Source organism: Camelus dromedarius, unplaced genomic scaffold (genome assembly GCF_036321535.1).
Source record: "Camelus dromedarius isolate mCamDro1 unplaced genomic scaffold, mCamDro1.pat HAP1_SCAFFOLD_29, whole genome shotgun sequence".
NCBI lineage: Eukaryota > Metazoa > Chordata > Mammalia > Artiodactyla > Camelidae > Camelus > Camelus dromedarius.
The window spans coordinates 77,665-99,602 of NW_026989784.1; positions in this window are offsets into that span (position 1 = coordinate 77,665).

Consider the following 21,938-nt stretch of genomic DNA (forward strand, 5'->3'; position numbering starts at 1 on the left):
ACAGTGACCACATTTCCCAAATCCCAAACTGAGAAGCGTAATTGGAAACGTGGTCTGACAAGGAGATTGGATTTTTTAAAATCTGGGCCGTCCTGGAAACGCTCACACGTCCCTTGGCAGGCACTGTGCCCAATGTGTGTGCACTTTTTAACCGAGGGTGAGGAGACTAAGCTGGGCTCAAGTCTGTAAGACCATAAAGCGAGGCGGGGGTGGGGGACTGCTCTGCAGAGGGAAAAGGTCAGAAGGAGGTCATGGCTGGGTGACCTCAGAGCCGTTTGGTTGTGTATCTTTTGCAGCTGGGGAGAGTAAAGGAGTCCCATAATGGAGGTTTTAGGAACAAGAGAACAAGGTCTCCATTTGGCAGGAGAAGAAGGGGAGAAGAGGAAAAGAAACTAATATTTCCAAGGGCAGGTGGTACCTCACTTAGACTGGGGGGCTGGGGCCCCAGGCTCACTGTGTGCGGGCCGAATTGTGTCCCCCCAAATTTATATGGTGAAGTCCTAATGCCCAGCACCTCAGAATGTGACTGGATTTGGAGACAGGGTCTTTAATTAAGTTAAAGTGACATCATTAGGGTGGGCCCTAATCCAATCTGCTTGGTGTCTTTATAAGAAGAGGAGATTAGGACCACATACAGAGGGAAGACCACTTGAAGACATGGGGGATGGCAACCATTTACAACCAAGACAATAGACCTCTGAATAAACCAACCTTAGCAACACCTTGATCCCAGACTTCCAGCCTCCAGAACTGGGAGACAATACGTTTCTGTTGTTTCAGCCACCCAGTCTGTGAGGCTTTGTTACGGAGCCCTAGTGAACTCATGCACAAGCGTCGTGTTGATGCAATGCCCGGGGGTCCGGCGGGAGGGGAACCAGCTGGGCCTGGGAGAGACCAGGCTGTTTGGGATGGCTCGGTCCTGGTGTTATACTCATCTGCTCCTTGCAGCAAGCTTCCAGGAGAAACTTTTAATTAGACAGTGTGACCCTCTCTGAGGCCTTGCAGGCTATGGGTTTCCTACCCTAGGCTGCAGCCCCTCCGGAGTGATTTTGAGCCTCATGTGCTTCCAGGATGAAGCAGGACTTTTATGAAACCAGCTTGCCAAGACTCTGAGGGGCTTGTCTGGGGATTCCCAATGATAGAGCTGATGGGGATCATGAAATGGTATCATCTTCAACTGACGCCCCAACAGCTGTGTGAGTTTGATGTCCGCTTGCGGTTAGCTCACTTCCACCTGTTCCCAGCATGCCTGCTTTTTCCCTGAAGAAATGGGCTTGACATTAACCAAGACACCATCCCACCATTTGTCTCTTCCCTAGGCACACTATGAGGTCTGGACTCGTCAGCCTGAGAACACAGAGGCAGAGAGGGGCCACGATCCGGCTGCGCAGACAAGGAGGAAGGAAACGAGATGCTGCCTGCCGCACTCTGCCCCTCCTGTGCGTGTCCCCTGCACGAGGGCCACTGTAGCCGTTGACTGTGCTCCGTCTCACTCCCTCCCACATCCAGCTTATGAGGTAGGTACTATCATTTTCTACATTTTGTAGGTGAGGAAACAGAGGCTCAGAGAGTGAAAGGGCCAGGGGCAGAAGCCAGGTCTGCATGACTCAAAGCTTATGCCCCTAATTACCCTACTTACTACCTCCCCCCTTAAAGGCTATAAATACATCATCCTGGACTTAGTCATTGAATCTGGGGATGCTAAAATGAAAGGACAGCTTCCTTCCGAGCCCTCCTGGTACACATCCTGAAACCCAAAGGAGGCACTTCAGGGCAAATTGAAGGCAGTCGTCTCTGTGTAGTGGGGAACAAAAATACTACTTGTTTTTTTAACCTCAAGTTGTAGAGCCTGAAAAGATTGGCTTGAGAAGGGTCTAGATCAGTTCCCTAGACAACTAGAGGGTAGAAATGCAGGGATTGCTGTTCTCAAAGCAAAACAAACAAAAATGCTCCCAACCTGACACAGAATTTATATATAATCCCCCTAAGACTGTGCCACAAATGCTTTGACCTTGGGGCAAGATTTTTGTCAAGTCCATCAGTTCTGGCTTTCGACTAGTAATTTAGCCTCATCTTCACAACCATCATAGCTAACCCATCCTGAGCTCCTACTGCGCGTCAGCCACTGTTTGATCTCATTGAATCTTCACAGCAACCCTGAGATACAGACTATCACCATCCCCATTTTACAGATGAGGAACTTGAGGCCATTTCACACTGACAAGAAACTGATTATGAGTTACCTGCTCCTTTTATAATTCATTTTTTAAAAGGGGAAGGTTTGGGGGTTGGGGAGATACAGCTCACTCATAGCGTGTGTGCTTAGCATGCACAGGGTCCTAGGTTCAATCCCCAATACTTCCATCAAAAAAATAATAAAAATAAAAAAGGAAGAGTTTCATTAATTATTACTTCATAAGTACAGTTAGTAAAGAAAGTTATTCAAATAATTAATTGCAGTTAATATGGGGGAATATTTTAAAATATGTAGTTCCCAGTGGGGAAAAACTAAAAAAAAGAGGATAAGAAGATGGGGCCGTTTATTGGCTTAGGTCATGTCTTGAGTGATAGCCTTATCCTGGGCTGGTAGAGAGGTCCAGGAAGTGCAGAATAAACTCCAACCTTTGGGGACCACCTCAAGGAGAGCGGTGACTACATGCACTCACAGCTCATCACGTAGAGTCTCTGAGCTGGCTATGTCAGTGGAATGACCTATTTCTTATGTAAAAGCTCAGAACATAAGAAATAAGTCATCCTGCACCACTAAGATAACTCAAAAATCCAGAAACATGCACAAAAGGGACACACCTGTACAGCAGTTTGTGGCTTGGGCCCCATTCCTGCCACAAAATGCACCACCCTCGCCTCCTGTTCTACTTACTGTCACAGGCTACAATTTGCTCGAGAGCTCAGATCCACTGGGGGTAGAAATCCCTAGCGTAGCAACAGTGTCCAAGCAGAAGCAGCAGCCAAATGTCCTTAACTAGCAGAGGAAGGGCCTGAATAACGATAATCAAGCTCAGAAGCCAAATCAGAAGTGGGTTCAGTTGTAGCAGGCATGGCTGGGGGGCGTGGGGGCCGCAAGGGTAGGAATAGCGAGGCAGGCAGGCAGGCCCAGGCTTTTAGGCTTTTGCACCAGATCTATGAAAATTTCATACATCTTGGCAGTGCCGTGGAATATACCTCAGCTACCCAGGAGAAAGCACTGGAAAGGGGGCCTGATTTTCCTCAGAAATAATAATAATTACCATTGAGTGACAGTTTACCATATGCCAGATACTATTCTAAGCATTCATTATCTCATTTTATTTTATTAAGGGATAAGAAACAACCCTACATGGCAGGCACAATTATTAAGCCCCATTTTACATAGGGAGAAACTGAGGCTCAGGAAGGTTAAGTAACTTCTAAGGTGACACAACTTCAAAGTAGCAGAATTAGAATTCTAATCTTGGTGTGTGTGAATTCTGAATCCAACTCTTTACCCACTAGGCCAGAGTGTCGCAAACTTTTCTGTAAAGGGCCAGATAGTAAATATTTTCAGCCTTGCAGACCACATGGCCTCTGTCACAGTATGAAAGCAGCCATAGACAATACGTAAATGAATAGGCATATCTGTGTTCCACTAGAACTTTATTTTAAAAAGATGGTGATGGGCTAGCTTTGGCTGTAGTTTACCGACCCCTGAACTAAGCTATGACACTTCCCTGATTGTCTGCAGCAACAATTGTTCTGGTCTTAGAATTAAGTACCCTAGAATTAGAGACGGTGATCTAATGCAAGGAAGGAGAACTGACCTGAAGAATTTGGGCTCGAGCCTCAGTAGTGCCACTCACTTTCTGTGGGATTTTGGTCAAGTTATGTAATGCCTTTGGGCTTCAGTTTCCCTATTTGCAAATTAAGATGAGAATCACTGTTTTATCTACCTCTCTGGAATATACGTTTTCAGGAAGATGGGAAAACACAGGTGGCCTGTTTGTTGAAAAATGGAATTACCATGCAAATCGTAGGTGCTTACTTTTCCTTATAGAATGACTGCCTGGAGCCCCAAGCCATAATTTCCCCATAGATCACATCCTAGGCCTGGCCCCTGGTGCCTTTGGAAGGAGCCGCAGGTGAGTCACTTGCATATCTATATGATTGATATAGATCTATATGATTGATATAGAGATATCATATATTGATATATGATAGAGTTGATTCCTATGGCAACAAACAGAATCAGAAGCAGCTCTCACGCTGTGCAAAAGAACAATGTGAGGATAGCAAACCAAAAAGTGAAAATCAGACAAGATATGGAATTGCAAGGAGACGGTTAAGCTCAGGTTGAGTGGCTAGTGCTGATACCAGTGACAGGGATTGTTTCCATCGAGTGAGAGCGAGCTCTTGCTTTGTTGAAGCATGTGTTTGTGACGCCGTTAAACATTCAGATAATATACTCCTTCCTGACAAGGAGCTTTCCTCAATGCCAATCGCCGAAGGAAAAAAAACAAAGCACTTCCTTTTGCTTTCTCTCACATCTGGGCATGGGGAAGAAGCTCTCCAACTCACCCCGGAAAGCTCAGCCCCTAGAAGGAGGTTGCAGAGACGGGCCTAGAGGGCCAGGGCACTAGAGCTGTAATGGCCCGTGGAGATGATTTTGTCCAGCGCTTCACGTTTCTAGTATGGAAACTGAGGCCTGAGAAATGGCTGGCTGAAGGCCCTCAGATGTAAATAGCAGGACCTGCATTAGAACCCAGGTCTCCTGACTCTCCTGCTCGATGACGTGTCCCTTATTTGGAGTCTGAAATGTCTACTTCAGTACACTCCCGTGCATTGCAGCCATTTTTATTGACACACTCTGATATTGACAAGGCAACCTAGGCAAGAGTTTCCTTACATAATATTTACTTTTGCAAACCTTTACTTCACAGCATGATTGCGCCTCTTTCCCTCAAAAGAAATAAAGGAAAAGGTCATTTGTGCCTCTGTATTCCCATGGAATTCTTTGAACAATTGGGATGAAAGTAGTATCTTGTTCTTTTCTCTTTGTTCTAGTTGTTATTACTGAAGTTGACATTGAAAATAGTTAAAACTTCTCTTCAATGTTTTAAGAGAATAAGCAGTATTGATTGTGAGATAAGGTTTCTAAAGCTTTCCTTTACTAATAATTGTTAGACACAGTCACTGTGTAGTACCTTTTAACTAATACTCGGTAAATTAGGCCATTGACGTTGCCAAACCATAAAGTATTTTCTTCCAGCTTTGTTAGTCTGTGACGAGCTTAACAAGACCTCTTAGTGCCTGGACATGGCAGGCAGTGAAAGTTCACTTTTCCCCTAATTAGCTCCGTGCCTATTTGCAGGGAGCTTTATTTTTTTTCTAATATTTCTGGGTATAGTATTTCCTTAATATTGCCAAGGTCTTCATTTGTATCTTATGCACTGTACACTTGAGGAAATGTGGGGTCAAGAAGAGGTTAAATATAGTGGTTAAAAACATGGGATTTAAAGTCAGAGTGGAGTTCAAGTCCCAGCTCCTCTATTTTCCTAGTTGTGTGACCGTGTGGGAGTCACCCAAACTCCATCCTCAGTTTTCTCATCAATAAGGTGGGGAAAATAATGGTAGCTGCCTCTGAGGATTGACTTGCAGGTGAAATGAGCTGATGCAGGCAGTCCTTGGCAGAGGCGTGCTCCGTAAGCGTGGGCCACTGTTTCCTTGGGGAGCCTGGGAAGCTTATCCCACTTCTCTTCTATGATACAGGAAGAAACAGAAAATACTTATTTTGAAGCCGTGAATAATGTTAAATAAAAATACAGAAATGCCCATTGTTAGTGCTGACACACACACCCTCTGTGTTAAGCCTACTTAAAGTCAATTTCTCCATCAAAAATTGTGTGTTGAGAAACAATTTTTTTCTCTCTTGGCCAAACGCCTTCCCGTTTTCAGTGTAACTGGTGTGTTTTTATTATTGCTACCTTATTTCCCACTGAGACATTTTTCCTCCAGAGCATACGATGTCATTTATAGCTACTGGCACAGACATTTTTTCCCATATTTTGTCAGTTAAGCATATCACAGGATTTAATATGTACAGTCTTATATGGTTCACTGAAGTACCTGGAGGAGAAGAGAAATAATGACAAGGAGAACAAAATAAGAGGTTCTACTTTCAGCACCAAAGAACTGAGGGTAGAATCCTGTCCTGTTGATTTCATGAGTGAATATTAAATATTATGAGGCTTGTAATGAACATACTGATAACTTTGGTAAGCAATTCAAAGAACAAATTAATATTGAAATATTTAATATCTAGAACTCAAACTTTTGCACTGAAGCTTGCCAATTCTCTCATATAGTTGGGAAGCAGATGGCATATCGTGCTTGTGCAAGGTAAAGTTGCTTATTGCCAAAGCCTGGGTGGTACGCAGGCAAACTCATTTGTGTTGATGATGCTGGTGTGGTAACGTGGGCAGGTCACAGCATTTCTCGGTTTCGATATAAGTGGGTATGTCTGAATTGTGTTCCGCTAAATTCACACGTTGAAGTCCTAATCCGCAGTATCTCAGAACGTGGCTGTATTTGGAGACAGGGTCCCTAAGAGGTGATTGAGTTAAAAGGAGGTCATTAGGATGAGCCCTAATCCAACATGACTAGTATTTCCCTATAAGAAGAGATTAGGATGCAGACACACATAGAGGGAAGACCATATGAAGACACGGGGAGAAAGCAGCCGTCTGCAAGCCAAGGAGAGACACCTCAAAAGAAATCAGCCCATTTGACACTTTGATCTGGGACTTCCAGCCTACAGAGCTGTGAGGAAATAATACATTTGTGTTGTTTAAGCCGGCTTGTCTGTGGTATTTTGTTATGAGGGGCCCCTGGACAATAATACATATGCCCAGTCATTGCCTTGATCACCTCAGCTGAGGCGGAGAAGCATAGTAGGTCTGCATTTGTGCGTCCTTCTGCCTCAGTGACTCGAGAGAGGAGCAAAGCCACCACAGCAGCCACCCAGCCCTGGCTGAATGGCCACCCCACGGGTAACGGGAGCTGGGTTTTTCAGAGATCAGGCATGGGGCACCAGAGAACGGTCAGGAGGTCAGAAACCTAGGTGATCAGGGCACAGGCAAAGGAGCCAGGAAGGAGTCAGGAGTCAGGGCAGACAGAAGGGCCACAGTCTAGGGTTGTGGGAGGACACTAATAAAAGACTCTCCCCCACATTAACTTTGGACCCCACAGGATTGTACTCTGATGGAAAGTAGGAGCCAAAGGTACCCTTCTCCAGGGTTAACAAGAGCAGTGGAAATAAAAAAAGAAAGACTCGTCACTGAGAATTGTGGCCATGGGCCTGTCCTTATGTAGAACTGTAGCCTGGATTTGCATTGCCTGGGTTGTCAAAGAAACACCAAGCTGTGAATGTGACTAAAGGTGGTCTTGGACTGGTCATGCCGCCAAGCACTTGGCAGAAGTGTACACAAATCCTTCTGTAAGAAACTACTTTCATCTTCAACTTAAAAATTTCCCTCAGGTAATTCTTTTATGACAATGAGATGCACACTCCTATCTTAGTTTAAAGAAAAATAGAGAAATACTTGAACAACACATTAAACAAATTGGACCTAACAGACTAGGTATAAACTAACATCTACAGCTATAGACTGTCTATCCTTTTCATGCATATATGGAATGTTTAAAAAGTTTGACAACACTTTAGGCCAAAAGCAAGTCCAAATCTATTTCAAAGTATTGCAGTCAGCTCACTCACTGCTGTGAGTAGAAATCAATAGGAAAAATAAAACCAACACAGCCCCATGTGTATGGCTTTTACATTTTTTCATCACTTAACTTTAATTTAAAATGTAGACATTAACATATGCACAAGTTTTACATTCTTTTGGAATTTCTTCATTTTCCATGGAGTTACAATATGGATACAGTAATGTTTAAAGTGCAGTAATCTTTGGTGTATGGCTTTCATTTAAAAAAATTTTTTTTATTTTTAGAATTAACACACAGTAAAATGGACTCTTTTGCTGCATAGTTTTATTAAGTTTATACCATTTATAAATTCAAATAAATACCACCACTGTAATCAAAATACAGAATCCTTCTATCACCCTACCTCTACCTCCTGGCAACCACTGATTGCTTTTCCATTATTAGTTTTAGGTTTGTCTTTTCAAGAATGTCTTTAAAATGTCATAAAAGTGGGGGAGGGTATAGCTCAGTGGTAGAGCCTGTGCCTAGCATGCATGAGGTCCTGGCTTCCTTCCCCAGTACCTCCACTGACAAAAAAAAAAAAAAAAATGTTGTAAAAGTACATACATGCAAGGCATAACCTTTGGAGATTGTTGTTTTTTTTTTTTTTCCATTCAGCATGAATCCCTTCAGATCCATCTAAACTGTTGTGTGTATCAATAGTTCTTTCCTCTGTATTGCTGAGTAGTATTCCATGGGATATACCACAGTTTTAAAAAATTGTTAACTCATTGAAAGACACCTGGGTTTTGTTTCCAGTTTGGGCTGTTATTAGTAGAGTGACTATAAATATTCATATAGAAGTTTTTATTTGGATATACATTTTCATTTCTCTGGGCTAAATACCCATGAATAATACAATTAGTTGTTTAATTACGGTTGTCTGTCTTTTGTATGTTAAATTTCACGAGAAACTGTCAAGCTGATTTCTAGAGTGGCTGTAACATTTTAAATTCCCACCAGCAATATCTGAGTGATTCAACTGTTCTGCACCCTAGCCAGCACTTAGTCTTTTCATCATGCTTTTAAAAAACATTTTATCTTGAAATAATTTTAAACTAATAAAAGTGGCAAAAATAATACAGAAATTTTTCATTTATCCTTCACCCAGCTTCTCCTAATGTTAACATCTCACAAACCATGATACATGTATCAAAATTAAGAAATTAATAGAAGTATGATACCCTTGACTACTGACTTTTTAAAAAATTTCACCGTTTTCCCCACTAATGTTCTTTTTCTATTCCGGGATCAAACCCTGGATACCACATTGCATTGAGCTGGTCCTGTCTTTTTATTGTCCCTATAATCTGGACAATCCCTCAGTCTTTCCTCATTTTGTGTGACCTTGACAGTTTTGAAGAGTACTAATCAAGTATTTTGTGGAACGTCTCCCAGTGTGGGTTTGCCTTATGTTTTCTCATGGTCAGACTGGAGTTATAGATTTCTCATCACATCGTATTAGGGGGGACATGATATCAACATGACTTATTTCTCATCATATTAAACTTGATCACTTATTGCAGGGTGGTCTCTGCCAGATTTCTCCTTTATAAAATTACTAATTTTTCCCTTTCCATACTCCATTCCTTAGAAGCCAGTCATTCAACCCAGCTCACAAGCAAGAGGAGAGGGATTAAGCTCTACCTCCTGGATGAAGGAGTATCAAAAAATCTGTGGACATATGTTAAAGCCACTATAGTAATTAATCAATATTTAGGGGGAGATACTTTGAGAAAGCTATGTAACTATTCTGTTTCTCCTTAAAGTATTGCCCCCTAATGTTGGCATTCACCAGTGAACCTTACCTGTAGCAATCATTGCTGTGGAGTTCTAATGCAGATTCTCTAGTTCCCTAATTCCTTCTACATTTATTACTGATAATTCTCCTATAAGAAAGATCTCGCCCTTCTTCCACATGTATTTGTTATTCGATCATTTATTTAGATCAGTATGAACCCATGGATACTTAGTTAACTCTTTGGGTTAGACTCCAATGCTATAATTATATAGTTATTTACCTTGCTGCTCAAATTATTCTAGCTTTGGCAATTGAGAACTTTTTCAAGTTGGCTTCTGTGTCCTTCTGACGTGTCCTCATCCCTTTTCTTGCATTTTCCCTGCCCCATTTTCCCTGTCCCAGCCCTAGAACTGTCATTTCCTCAGGAAGCCCTGGCTCTTTTGATTGGAGAGTGATACTTATAAACTATAATGTGGGTGCAGGGTGTGCTCATTCCTACTGGAGTGTCCCTGCTCCTAGGACCCCTCAGCAGACAGAGCTAGGATAGGAGACATATATTAATATTCATATATGTATAAGTGTGTATTAATCCATATATGTACTTATTTCTATATCTATCTATATGTGTATATGTGCGTTTGTATATATGTACACGTATACATACATATATGTATGAGTTCATACTGGTGTCTCTGATTCCAGTCCAGCACCATAGGTTTTATTCTTCTAACTTCCCACCTTGGTTATTTGTAAGTTCTTTCTCTGACTGTGAGAAACCTGGCTCTCATCATCTATCCACCATCCATTTACTTATTTGTTCAAGCCTAGTGTAGTTTCAGAATGGCCAACCTGTATCCTTGTGAGAAACAAATTTACTGACTGGGGCACATAGTTTATATATAGTTTTGTTTGCTTTTCGCCTTACAGCATCAATTCAAAATATTGTTTTCCGAAGTTACTTAGGTTGGCTACCTTTTCCCCCATTCCTTTCAGCAAGGTTACCTTATACATTTGTAATACAGGTAGATTCATTTGTGATGGTCTGCATTCCATCCTAGTTTCTCCTGAAATCCTTTTTGATATTTTGAATTTGCATAAAGTAAAGGTCACTCTTTGTGCTGTAGAGTTCTGTGGATTTTGAAAAATGTAGTCGTGTATCCAGCACCATCGTACCAGAGAGAACAGTCCCAGTGCCCTGCCAGTTCCCTTGGGCAGCTGTTTGTACTCAGTCACTGCTCCCACCCTGACCCCCAACAGTCTCTGATGTGTTTTCCACATCTACATTTTTGCCTTTCCAGACTATCATATAAATGGAATTATACAGCATGTGGTATTTTCTATCTGGCTTTTTTCACTTTGCAAAATACATTTATGATTAATCCATGTTGTTATGTGGATTAATGGCTCATTCGTTTTTATCACTGAATAATGTTGCATTGGGTGGATAGACCACAGTTTGTTTATACATTCATCTACTGAATGATACCTTTTATTTTTGCTTCCAGCTTTTGGCAATTATGAATAAAGTTACTTTAAACATCCACATACAGGTTTTTGTGTATACGTAGGTGTTCAGTTCACTTGAGTATCTAAGAGTGACATTGTTGGTTATATGGCAAGTATATGTTTAAATGCATAAGAAACTGCCAAACTGTCTTCCAAAGTGTCTGTAACATTTTATATTCCCAACAGCAATGATTTAGAATTGTTACTCCACATCCTTTCCACATGAATTGTTGTCTTTTTAAAATTTTAGCTAAATAGGTGTGTAGTAATTCTCACCAAGGTTTTAATTTGTATCTGCCTAATGGCTGATGAATATCTTTTTATGTGTTTATTTGCTTATATCATCTTTGATGAAGTTTCAGCTTACGCCTGTTGCCCATTTTTCAGTTGGGTAGTTGTTTTCTTACTATAGAGTTTTGAGCATTCTTTACATATTCTGTATTCAAGTCATTTGTTGGATATGTGGTTTACAGATATTTTCTCTCAATCTGTCATTTGTCTTTTCACTTTTTTTGACATTTGTCTTTGACAAAGCAAAAGTTTTTAATTTTGACAAAGTCCAATTTATCATTTTTTAACCATGGTTGAGAATTCACCTCCTAGCCCCATGTCATCAAGATTTTCTCCTAAGTTATCTACTAAAAGTTTTATGTTCTTATGTTATACATCTAAATTTTTATTGGTTTTCAGCTAATCTTATATAAGATATGAGGTTTAGATTGAGTGGTTTTTTGGGGTTTTTTTTTTTTGCCTGTGGTTGTCCAATTGTTCCAGCATCATTTGTTGAAAAGACTATTCTTCTCCCATTGAATGCTTGTATTCCTTTGATAAAAGTCAGTTGGTCATACTTGTGTGGGTGTATTTCTGGGTTCTCAGCTCTACTCCATTGGTCTATGTGTTTATTCCTCTGCCAGTAACACACTGTCTTGAGTATTAGCTATCTATATGGTAAGTCTTAAAATTAGGTAGAATGATTCCTCCACTTTATTCTTCTTTTTCAAAATTGCTTTGGCTATTTTAGTTCCTTTACCTTTCCATATATATTTTAAAGTCCCCTCGTCTATATCTACGAAATGATCCTGCTGGGATTTTGCTAGGAATTGTGTTAAACCTGTATATGAATCTTTACTATGTAGAGTGTTCTCATTCAGGAACATAGTGGGTCTCTCCATTCATTTAGGTTTTTTGAGTTCTTTCTGTGGTATTTTTTAGTTTTCAGAATATAGATTCTGTGTATTTTTAATCTGATTTATACCTAATTATAAAAATAGAGCAGGATGTTGGAGGTGGGTGATAAAATTTCAGGTAGGGTAGTCAAGGTGATGTTTGAGAAAAGACTTGAAAGACATGACAGAAGAGTGAAGGTCAGTGAAGATCTAGGAGAGAAGATCAGTCCCAGTAGTGCAGAAGCTTTGGCAGTGCAGAAGCTCTAAGGCGGGAGTGTTCTAGGCTTGGGGATTCCAAGGAAGCTGGGTGAGCGGGATAGGGCGAGTGAAAGAGGGAGTGGTAGGGCAGGCCGCCACAGAAACAATGGAGGGGCAGGGCTATACAGAACCTTCTAGATCAGGCCTTCCAAGAGACTTCCGCTTTGATCTCAAGTGAAACGGTGAGCCCCCAGAGGAATCTGTGCAGAGGAGGGCCATGAGCTGACTTTGACATAGAGAAGCCCTCTGGCAGCTGTGTTGAGAATGGACTGTAAGTGATCAAGGATGGAAGAAGCAAAATTAGTTTAGGGGACTCTTGCAGTAAACCAGAAGTGGCTGGACTCCGAAGAGGTTGTGCATTCAACAAATAAGCATTGACTAATGGGGGAGGCTATAAGAAGTTATCAGTATTGCCACCAAAACTCAGGCAATGACCTGGTAAGTGACAACAGTGAAACCAAATTTGGAAAGGAAAAGTACATTACAACAGCATGAATAAACCATCCAATTGCAAGTGTTAAAACCTAATTAGTATTCAGTTTATCACACCTAAGGTGCAGACAGCAGCGTGTGGGAAGCCTAGGGTGCTGTCGGCCCCAGACTCTTTGCTTGGGTTAAGAGCAGAGTCGCTATTGTCTGCAGTGGGTCTCCACAGAAATATACCTGGCATGTCTGCTTAGCTTTGCAAAATCATAAGGGCTCAGTATGAGAAATTAGGCAGTTGATTGGGCTGCAATAGTGCTGCACCATTGGTTTACTCCTTAAGAAAACCACAACTGGAATTAAACAGAGGCAATCCTGTTAATTTGAGAAGAGAAGCAGAATTGTACTTAGCTTTGTGTCTGCTACTCAGCTGATGATATGAGGTCCCCAATCACACCTCTAGTTTTTGATGTGTGCATTCATAAATGCTTGTCATGGGGCCTGATATAATTAAATGGATTTTCAAATGTTTTCCGAGGTACATTGCCCCTCCATCCTCAGAGTGCTATGACCATTATACCATAGATCCTCATTAGGCAAAAGCTTACAAATCTTCAGTGACTTCATAAGGATGGATTATAAAATTAAAGCAGGGTTTTTAATGTTGAAACTTATGAGCTGTAATTTTATTAGGGCATATTTTTCTTCCTCCTACTGCACATATCTGCAAATAGCATATATTCTTTGTATAATCCCAGTACTAGTTATAGACTATTTACTTGTTTTAAAAAGTAATTTAGACCGGAATGAATAACTGTACCTTAATGTATATAAAATATGTTGCAGTTATTCCTTTGATTAGTTCATCTTTTTTTTTGGAATGAAATTATCCATAGGTGACTTAAAACCTAATGGAAGCCTCCTGAAATACTGAAATTATAAATACAGATTCTCATGCTTGTTATAGAGTCATTGGATAATACCATCTTAGAGGTAGAAAGACACTTAACTCTTATCTAGACACATATTTTCCAAAGGAACACATTCTTTCCCCAGCTTCCCTAAGGACTGGGCATCAAGCCTCTGTTCATACATCTTCATCAATGGGGAGCTCACTACATTTTGGAACAACCCAGTCTTCTATCAAATCTGTCCCACCAGCCTTTCTACTTACTGGTCCCACTGGAATAAATCAGATAGGGTGCCCAACCATCTGGAAGCCAACCTGGCTCAGAGTCACACAGGATGCTCTTTGAGTGTGGACAGGAAACCAAATAATGCAAATACACTAAAGTCTTTGGGTGCCCCTACACAGCCTGCCTCTCCAAGTATAAATCAGCCAGGTGTATTTGCTTGAATGTTCTGAATCCTTGCCTTCCATTCTGTCTCCCCATACTGTAGTTGACAAATTGCTAGCTGTTTTATTTGATAGTAGTGAAATTAGACAAGTAAATATCCTATTTGATTAATAAGGCGATATAACTGGCCCACAGGTAGTTAGGGTAAAGTTACCTTAGACTTCTCGGGGGCTGAACTGGATCAATTAATCAACCATTTGATGGTCAGTGACTGACCATCAGGAATAAATGCTACTTTGCATAGTTTGGGTTCATTTAATAATAGCTGATATTTATTTATTGCTTATTATGTGCAAGATGATGTGTTAAGCATTAAGTTATTTAATTCTCATAACAAGTTTGTTATGGGAGTTTCATGATTCACATTTTACAGATGAAAAACTGAATGTTCAGAGAGGTCAAGTGACTTGCCCTGGGTCACACAGCCAGTAAATACCAGACACAAGATTAAAATATGAATCTGTCTCACTGCAAAAGTTCAATCTGTTGGCCTTTACATAATCTGTAGTGATGTATGGGGTGCAATATTAGGCTTGCAACATCAGGCTTAAGGCTTTCATCATGCAAGTCTGTGGAGAGGGTGGAGGTGGAGAGTTCTGCTGGGTAAGTAGCCGAGACGGAGTTAGTTCATTATTAACTATTCTGCTTTCACTCACTCTCAATGTCATTACCCAGGACCTGCTAGGGCATCATTTCCATTCCCACTTCCCCATTACTGGATCTCATCCTTAACAAAACAACATTCTCTCTGGATTCCAAAATATGCATCATATGATAGGATAAGCAAACTCACCCCGATGTGTGAACAAGAGATGGCTAGGGCACACCTGACTCAGAATCTTCCTTCCCCTTCCTGGTCACATGTTCTTACTTAATGGAAGACCTGGATTCAGGCCTCCGTGTTAGGTATCTAACCTTGAACAATGACTGAAATGGTGGGGGGATTAGGTCAGGGTGACTGCCCAGCAAGCAGGTGGAGGAGATACATTGGATTAGATATGACCTTGGGAGCCTTCACTGACTGGAGCTCTTCGTAGAGCTAATTCTATAGGTGCTTGATCAAAGGCATCAGTTAAGAACTTGGATGTCACATCCACTTTGCATGAGAAGATAACTTCATGTGCAGAGTTTGGGCAGTATTTTCATCTGTGGTAAAGTCACTGATCAAGCCACTTAACCAGTTCAGTCAGGTCCTTTGGAATCCCTGCCACAAGAAGTGAATAATAATGAATAAAATGCTAATTTCTTGCTTACAGTGTAAAAGATAAGGGGTGTGTGTGTGTACTTAAATACATTTCAGATAAGAAGATAACCAGATTACTATCACAGAATTCTAGGGTGTGTTGGCTGTAAAGTGATATACTAAATATTGCTCTAAAGTAAATATATACTAAATATTACAATTTTCAGTTGTAATGTGTGAAATAGATTAAGTATGTACTTTTATCAACAGCAGTACAAAATGCAAAGCTTTTGGAAGAACAATAAGAAATATTTGGTGTTAGTGAAGAGAGAACCCTTTAAAGGAAATCATAGGTATAGGGGACTCTATCTCACCAAAGATCTGTTTCAGAAAGTTAAAGTTTGCTTTTTGCAGTTGATTCCATATGGAGAACTGTCTTCTGGGAATTGTTCTCATGTTGTTCCAAAGTGAGCAAAGGGGGAAATGTAGAAAGTAGTATTCTAAAGAAGCAGAGCGATATAGAAATGATAAATCAAGCGGAGTAGATGGAATTAGTTTAGCAGACAACACACTTTAGCTTGACTGTCCAGTCTGCACAGTGGATATCTCTAGATACTTTATTATGACTACACACTATAACATAATTAAAGGTTCACTCTAGTGTTTTTCAAAAACGATACAGTTACCCATTTGGGGTTTCCATCCAGAATGGATTAGTATTAGAGCTCCATTCTTAAAATAAACAGAAGAGCCAAAATAATTTTTGTTCAAAGGACACTAACTTTGTTCCAATGCTATAGTGTCTGTATTAATTTCCTTGGGTTGCCATAACACATCCCTGCAAACTTGCTGGCTTAAAACAATATACATGTATTGTCTCACAGTACTAGAGGCTAGAGGTCTGAAATCCAGGTGTTGGCAGGGCCGTGCTCCTCTGAAGCCTTTAGGGGAAGAGGTTTCCTTCCTCTTGCCAGCAATCCCTGGTGTGCCTTGGCTTGGAAGTGCCTCACTCTGACCTCTAACTTTGTCATCATATGGCCTTTTCCTCTATGTGTCTGTGTTCCTGTGTCTGCATTTCCACTCCTCTTATAAGAATACCAGTCATTGGATTTAGGGCCCACAGTAATCTAGCATGACCTCGTCTTAACTTGATTACATCTACGAAGACCTGATTTCCAAAAAAGTTCATAATTATAGGTACTGTGGGTTAGGACTTCAACGTACATTTTGGGGAGACACAATTCAGTCTACTACAGTGTCCTATAAAAGCACTGTATTTTTGAAAACCTCTTTTTTAACGAGATGCCAACCAACTGCACTTCAAGGATGGTATATCAGCAGGACAGGCTTCAGAAACTTGAATGAGAAATTAACAAAGGGCATAACCAAGAACTGAAATACTCTCTCCTAACTGAAAAATTATCTTCCTTCCCACCACCTCTGCTGCCAGATTTACCCCTTAAGGTTAGTGGACAGAGCAGGTAACATCTTCCAAGTGACCACACATCCCATCCCTGAGCTTCACCTTATCCCAATTTCTCACACCATCCCTGGTTAATAGCACTGGCTCTAGAGTCTTATTATTTAGGTTCAAATTCCAGCCACCCACCCCCAACATGTGCTAACTGGCTCTGTATCTCAGTACCAACTACGGCAAACTGGAGGGGCTGGCACAATTTCCTTAGTCAAGTTTCTTATAACTTGTTTAGTGAATTCCATCATTTGGTGACAAGCTCACTGCCACAACCCTGCTATCTTTGGGACACTATTTTTTAATGTTTTCATCGGAAGAAAAATATACTTCTTGATGCATTACATTCCTTTATTCATATGTGACTGGATGTCTAGCTCTGCATTTTAAACCTATTGTTCAGCATGGGGTCGGGCCCATTGACCTTTACAGCCTTGTGGAAATCAGCATAAGAATGTTTTCTGGGAGTTCTTGTTTCTAAATATTATTTTTGAAAGTGCTGGATGTTTCAACTGATCTTTGGCTTAAACTCTGGCAGTCTTATCTTTTATGTCCTCCTTTGCTCTTGTGGATGCGTTAGGGTAATTATTCTGAGAAGATTGTCATAACACAGCAAAGGGTTTAGAATAACTCTGTTTATCTCCCTTAGAGTGAGAGGGGAAAGGTCTTGGGGGAGAATTAACAATGTCCTATAGCTGCTTGCAGGGGAGATCAAACAAATTGATAGCGATCTTGTTTTTACTGCAAGATAGAACCAAATTTATAAAGACGAACGCAAGCTGCAAAGGCTCAGACCAGATGTAGCGGGTGTTCTGTGTGGATCTGGGACGTTCATTAGCACAGGATGGGAATTCAGAGACGAGATGGGTGGCCAGCAGGCTTATTGGGAAAATGCATTTATGGGTGAGAATTTATAGGCAGTAGCAGAGTATATTTGCTTTTGTCTCCGTTGTGAAATTATTCTGACCAGTTTTGAAAGTCACTGGCTTCCATCTGCATCTCAAGAGGATTCTTCAGGCCACTTTGAAAGGAGCTTTATCTCGTTCTTCTCCCAGGTCACTGAAGATAAAATGGGACAAATCATCACTCCATGGCACCAGCGTGTGTATCAGAAAAGAAGAAGTTTCCCTTTAATAAAACAAGAAAGCACCAATATTTTCTCAGAAGAAATCGCAATTTTCATTTTTAATGCATTCTGATAAAGTCGCAGAAAATTCAGGGCTTTCTTTGCTTCCCCTCCGGTCAGTCGGGGTCCTTGACTATTATTTCCAGGGCTTTGGTGGAGCTCTTCTCCACCTCCAGTCCTCTCAAAGAACCCGGCCTCTACCCAGGGAACCCTAGTTTACTTATAAAGCACACCATGCAATGAAGGCTTGACGTCTAGGACAGAAGTGGCATGAATGTCCCCACAATTCACTGTAGATATTGTAGGAAGAAAAGGGTTCTCATTTCAAACCAAGCCTTGCACCTGGTGGTGGGGAGAAGCAACAACTTCCAGAGACCCAGGTAGGGAGGCAGGTGGCCAGGCTTCCTCCCCCAGCTCTCACCGACGCCCAGTGTGACCACAAGCAGGCAAGCGTCAGTTTCCCAGTCTCTAATATGAATAGGTTTGGTAAATGAAATAGAAGGTGCTTTCTTGCTGTAAAGTTGACGTGCGGCTGGTGCCCCGATGTGGCTTCTTGGATCCGCTTCCGTGGCCCTGTCCCACACTTCTGCAGTACACATTTCTAAGTTACTCCCCTCCTCTGTTCCTTACCTTTCTCAGCATTTTGCTGTTTCTCTTTGTTTTCCCAACCCCTTTTCTTCCCTTACCCTTCACCCTAAATTTGGGGTAGGGACGTTCCCTTCAGGCTCTGTTTAATGTTCAGGTGGCATTTTGCTCTAACGAGGCTATTGAGCTCTGTTCTTTAGGCAAAGCAGACTTTATTTCAAATAAAAGGTTCTGATATGTTCAGGATGCTCTGGTATCAGCGGAATGTGAAGAGACAGCCTAAAGATGCTACAGTAGCATTTCAACGTGGGAGTCAGGGAGCCCTTCACAAGGCCGCTGGCATTGTGTCTGCCGTCAGCAGTCTCCCTAAGCTCACTGTCACCCCAACTCCAGGGATTTTCCCAGGGCAAGAGAGACAGGCTAATTGTATGGGATTCTTCTCTGAAACCAAGAGTGTAAGGTTGCTCCGTCTAGAAGCTCCAGGGGCCTCTGCACCTCAGGAGCTCCTTGGACAGACATGATGGCCTGGCCGTCTCCACAAGCCTCCCAGCCTTGGTGGGGCCACTACCAAGGACAGCTTGCTAATCTCTCTCTCTTTCTGCCTCACTGAGCAAATGGAATTCTGATTTCTTTCATCATTTGCATAGCAGATTTTTGTTGACTTTTAGGGTTTCAACAATCAAAGCCACTCTCTCCCCTCTGCTCTGGGACATTGGGAAATGAGTAACAGCTAACATGTATTTGCCAAGCGCTCAGTCCTTCCTCACGTCACAACTCCATGCAGCAGACGCTTGGAAGATCAACCCTGTTTTGCAGCTGAGGAAGCCAGGGCATGGAGAAGTTCTGCGATTTGGCACAGCATATGCCGCTGAGCAGTGAGCTGGACTGGGTGTCAAGCCCAGGGAGCATGGGCCAAAGCCTGGACATGGAGCCAGATGCCAGGGTCACTTTCGCTTTCCCATAGCTCCAAAACTGGCCATGGTGGAACTGGAATAAGAACACATGTCTTTGGGGCCAGTGCCCATGACCTCAGCCACCATGTCCTGCTGGGGTGTGGCAGAGAGAGGAAGGGGCTCACCAGGCCCTGCCATCTTTCTTGTGATTCTTTTGCTAGAGGAATCGAAGTGTGTAGACTGCTAGACTCTGGAACATCACTCTGTAAAGGAGAAACCCCAAACTAAACGCATACCAAGAGAACGGCCAAATGAAAATAGCAGGGAAATTGTGATACCTAAAACCAGGGCTTGCGGCCAAAACTAATACAGGGGGAAAAAACTCAGTAAAATAGACTTTTAGCATTCATACAATAAACTATCAAATAAACTTGGCAATTGTCATAGTATTTGGTTTCATTGAGAACACAGCCTGTTAGCAACAGGCAATAACTTAATCTATTAATTAAGTACAAAATTCAGTTCTCATAAAAACAGAATAATTAGCCCTTTCTTACCTTCGTGTATCTGCACCAGCAGATACGGGCATTTCTCAAGAAGGGAAATAAGGGGGTTCTTCCATCTGCATTGCTCACCACGGCTTCGCCACCGCAGCTTGGCAAGCTCAGCACTCAGGAGACTGATTTTTCCTTCTGGATGCTTTTCTTGCAATGAGGATATGCTCATCTCTGGCGACAGTAGATGACTCAGTTAAATTCACATTGCTTGATCAACCAAAGGTTCATATATTATAAGCAAGAGTCTTGCTGTGAATTTCTACTCCTTTGAACCCAACCAACCCCTGCCCCTCGAAAAGATTCACATCAACACTTTAAGAAGCAAATCAAGTGATCATTAATTGGTAAAGTAGATAGTTACATAGAACAAGACTGAAGGGACAAACATTTGAGGCTGGGGACAATCTGTGAAGGAAGGATGGCCCCGTGGTTACGCACCGAGGACGTCAGAAAGACCTGGCTTCACAGTCAGACTCTTCCGCTTATTTATCTGCGGGGCCAGAGCTGGGCCACTTATTTGACATCTTGAAGCCTACTTCCCCTGCCTGTAGTTAATTATATGTCTGTCTTGTAGTACCATTGTTGTGAAGATTAAACAAGATAGTATGAAAGAGGGCCTTGCTTGGCTCAGAGCCTAGAAGCACAGTGGTGGCCCTGTGTTCCCGTCACTGAACAACTTGTAGTTTTCCACAAAATCCAGGCTCTCTCTTGCCCCTCTCAAGGTCTCATAGTCCCCTTGACTCTGGCCATCGCTTTCTCCTGGCTCACACCTCCGTGTTCTATGGGCGCGCATGCAGAAGCCACCATCCTTAAGACGTCTTCCTTATTGTTAACTGGGCGAAGAGTGATAGCAGTTATATATTTTACAAAGTCCTTATAGTTAAAGAAGTGTAATAAGGTTTAGGAATATAGGTGAATTGGCATAATACCTCAGATTAGCTTTGAAATACTCCAGGAAAAAATAAGGGGAAGGGAATGAGTGAAACAAGGTTGAAAGATGTTGAGAACAGTTGAAGCTGGGATACGGGGACATGGGTTTCACATACATGTCTCTTTACTTTGGGGCATATTTGAAATTTTCCATAGAAAAGAAACAAATCTTCCTTGAACTCCCTCCCCAAGCTGATGAGACGTCCGTCCTGGATACTCCTTAACAACACCATTGTATCATCCCTTAATGCTCTCCTAATGATCTGTTTCCCGGACAGTCTCCGCTAATAGACCATGAACTCCTTCAAGGCAGAGACCTGCATATTGTTCATTTATGTATCACCACCTGGCACTAAACATAAAAATGTAAAAGGATCACTTGGGAACAAATTATGTGTTGAGTCGAGTATACATTCTGTTTGGAATGCCTCTTTCATGTTTTGAAGTGTCCTCCTCCAAGGAACTTGCTTTCGGGGCCTTAGTAGATCCTGAAAACAATCTCAGGGGCTGATAATCCTCTCCTCTTTCAGCCACTGGCTCTTAGAATTAATTAAAGAGAGAAGCCGTCATAACACATCCTTAAGAATCGAAGACTCTCCATCACTAGATGTCTTTAAGAAGAAGAAGGTGAGTTTTTGACTCTGCTCAAGGAATGAAATACCCACCTTCTCCCAACAGCTTTAAGCTGCACCTTTGATTTAACAGATGTGTACATAACACTTCCTTACGGCTCCCCAGCAATGGCTGAGGCCTCCAAAACCATCATTTTCTAGGTTTTGAATATCCATTTTAGGCACATTTATGACAGTGTTAGTGGTGCTGCCTCTGGGTCTCCTAAACATCCACATGCCTGATACTTTTAGATTATGTATAAAAGTACAGAGATGTATTTAGAATACACTGTGTGTTTCTGAAGATTGAAATCCCAATGTTAGAATACATTCCATTTAATTGTCAAAACACTGTAACACTATTCTGCCCATCTTGAGGTTTTCATTATC